We start from the raw sequence: 2,843 nt of genomic DNA, 5'->3' as shown, positions 1-2,843 counted from the left end.
TGCCGGCTCCGGTCCTCACCTGGGCACCAACTCGGCTGCCGTCCCCACCTCCCCGCAGTGAGCCCGGGCGCCCCGGGTCCCTGGCGGGACGGTGCGGGTATGGTCCCCGGGCCCGGAGCGTGGAACCCAGGGGCGCCGGGGGCAGCGGGCCGGGCGGGGCCGGGAGGCCGGTGAGTCAGGGCCACCCCCGCGTGGGCGCGCCGAGCAGGTACCGGGGCCGCGGACGACCGGCCGCGCGACCTGCCGGCCCGGGAGCCGCCCCGCCCGGAAAAACCGGTCGGGCCGGCGCGGCCCGGGCGCATTCCGGCGGCGGGGGAGGGCGGCCACCCGCTTAAAAGGCGCCGCGGCACTGGCCGCCGCCGCACGGACGCACCGCCGGGCATCGCGGGGCCGTGGGCAGAGGGGACGCGCCGCCGGGACGGCTGGGCTCGCAGGGGCTCGTCGGGCGCGGTCGGTCGGTCGGGGCTGGGTCCGGCTGCCGCGCTCCCCCTGCGTGTCCGGGAGTCGGGGCGCGCGGCCGGGGTCCCGGGCGGCGGGGCTCTTCTCTCCACAGCGCGGCGGACGCGGATCGCGCGCTGGGTTCAGTGGTTCTTAACAGTTCAACAGTTCTGTAGCGCAATTGTGAAATGTTTAGGACCACTAGACCCGGCGGGCCTGCACGCAGCGACAGCAATGGAGCGGCCCACGCGCGGCCCGGGAGCAGGGCCAGGGGCGGGGGCGCCTGGAAGGAGCCCTCGGACCCTGCGCCGCGCACCCTAGGCCGGCCCAGGCCCTCTGCACCTCGCCCGGCAGACCCCGAGGCCGGGCCTGGGGCCGAGCGCAGCGGGAGGCGGCGGGGCGTGATGGCGCCGAGCGCTGGGAAGCGCTGGGAAGGGCTGGGAAGCGCTGGGAAGCGCTGGGAAGGGCTGGGAAGCCCTGGCAAGCGCTGGGAAGCCTTGGGAAGGGCTGGGAAGCCCTGGGAAGCCCTGGGAAGGGCTGGGAAGCGCTGGGAAGCGCTGGGAAGGGCTGGGAAGGGCTGGGGTTTGGGCGCGCCGGGCCCACGCTCCTGGCGTGCTGCCTGTGCGGAGAAGCCACTGCTGTCCTCCTGTAGCCCGAGCACCCCCCCACCCCTCCGACACTTAAAACTCCGTCGGCTTCCCAGCCGGGCCCTGGCGGTGGCCGCGCGGGGTGAAGGAGCTCTCCTAGCCCTCGGCCTCCCGGTCCTGGTGACGCGGCGGCCGCGCCCTCCGGGGCGGGAGTGGGTCGTGGGCTCGGGCTCGCTGGGGGAGAGCTGGAGCCTTCGCTTCGAAGGGGGCCCGTGCGGGGCGATTGCAGGCGCCCAGTGACAGCGTGTGGAATGAATGAAGGACCCCCAGGGACAGAAACGTGGGGGGGGGGAGGAAGTTGGGAGACCACGCCCCAGGTAGGGGAACAGGCCCGCGGACTCGGTGGGTCGGACCGCCTTGGCCAGGGCGTCCCCTCTGCACTGCGTCCTGGGAGCACGCGCCCGATAGGCCCCGTGGGAGCCGCGGGAGCCCGCGTATCTCTGGGAGGGGCTGGCCCCAGGGGGGGCTCAGCAAAGTGTCACCCCATTCCCACCTCCCGCCAGGGCGAGGCGTCCCTCCCGGAGGATGAGACTGACCTGCTCGGGAGCCTGCCTGGCCCGCGGGTGTGGCGCCACCCTCTGGGGAGGGAAGGTCCCTGCCTCCTTGGCCCCGGGAGTAGGGGAGCCGAAGGGCAGCCTGGATGGCGGGTCGGACAGGCCTGGGTTTGAGGCCCACTGGAGGCGCGCGGACCAGCTGGATGGCTTTGGGCTAGTCACCAGCTCGTGAGTGTGGTGGTGGCGGTTCGCGGGGTGGGAGGGCGGATGCCAGGCCCCTACAGGGTGGATGTGAGGACAGGAGGCGTGGCGTGGAGGGAGAGAGCTGGCCGCGCGCAGAAGGATGTGGCCCCAGCCCAGGCTGTGGGCCCTCTGGCTGCCTGGGGGGGGGGGGGGTCGTGTACTCGGCATGAGGGTCCACCTTCCAGCCAGCACTTTCCGCTTTTGCTCAGTAAACTCTACTGCAGCCGCCTCTCGGGAGCACAGCAGGGCCAGGCCGGGTCCACGGTGCTCTGAGGGGTCCAGAGGGTCTCGGCAAGCATGCTGACGCTGTCTCCTGACCGCCAGTGGCAGCTTCATTCGACAGTGTTCTTCCTGCCCCCCCTGCTGTGCCCCCAGCAGCCCGGAGGCAGGGGCTCCCCTGCTGGGGTCCAGGTGAGGGGTCATGGGGTGTTGCCTAGTCTGTGGTCTGGAATCATTTTGTACGATGTGAATATATACATTACAGACTGATGAAAATAAACATATGCTCTAAAGCATCATCGTGTCCCGGGCTGGCTGTCCTTTCTCCCCCGGGCCTCGTCGTGGTCTCTTCTTCCTTCCAGCCCCAGAGGAAGAAAAATGAGGACAGTTGTGTAGGGGGGTGGCCAGGTCCCGACCTGGCCTGGCTGCCAGCCTCTGCCTTGCCTCTGGCCCCGTGGTCTCCCAGCAAGCCCCTAGCCCCTGCCACCAGCTTTCTCTTAGTTGGGGAAGGGACACCTCCTGAAACCTTCTCCCGCCTCCCTGACCCAGGCCCCTGGGTCCCTCCCCGCTTCTGTTTTGAGCTGCTGCCTTGAAGAGCCGGGCTGGGGAGAGGGCTTGGTCCCGGGGCCCCAACTTCAGGTGGCTCCACCTGCTTCCAACCTCACCCCATACTGGCGCCCGGCTGGCTGCTACCGTGCCCAGCCTGGCTGGGCTCTGGTCACCGGGAGGGGCAAGGTTGGAGGGCTTAGGGGCTGAAGTGATGGAGGACCCTCCTCGGCCGTACCCGCCCCCCTCCCCCATC

At 71.1% G+C, this 2,843-nt stretch overlaps 1 long non-coding RNA gene across 1 annotated transcript; it reads left to right on the top strand.

Moving 5' to 3' along the window:
• Positions 1–378: 378 nt before the first annotated feature.
• LOC137221879 (uncharacterized) lies at positions 379–2,337 on the top strand. The gene is made up of 2 exons (XR_010942197.1): positions 379–1,807; positions 2,032–2,337. It is a non-coding gene; the product is annotated as an uncharacterized lncRNA (long non-coding RNA).
• Positions 2,338–2,843: the final 506 nt, after the last annotated feature.

Source organism: Pseudorca crassidens, chromosome 1, assembly GCF_039906515.1.
Source record: "Pseudorca crassidens isolate mPseCra1 chromosome 1, mPseCra1.hap1, whole genome shotgun sequence".
In the NCBI taxonomy this organism is placed as follows: Eukaryota; Metazoa; Chordata; class Mammalia; order Artiodactyla; family Delphinidae; genus Pseudorca; species Pseudorca crassidens.
The sequence above is the reverse complement of the archived record's forward strand: the minus strand, read 5'-3'. Positions and strand labels throughout refer to the sequence as shown.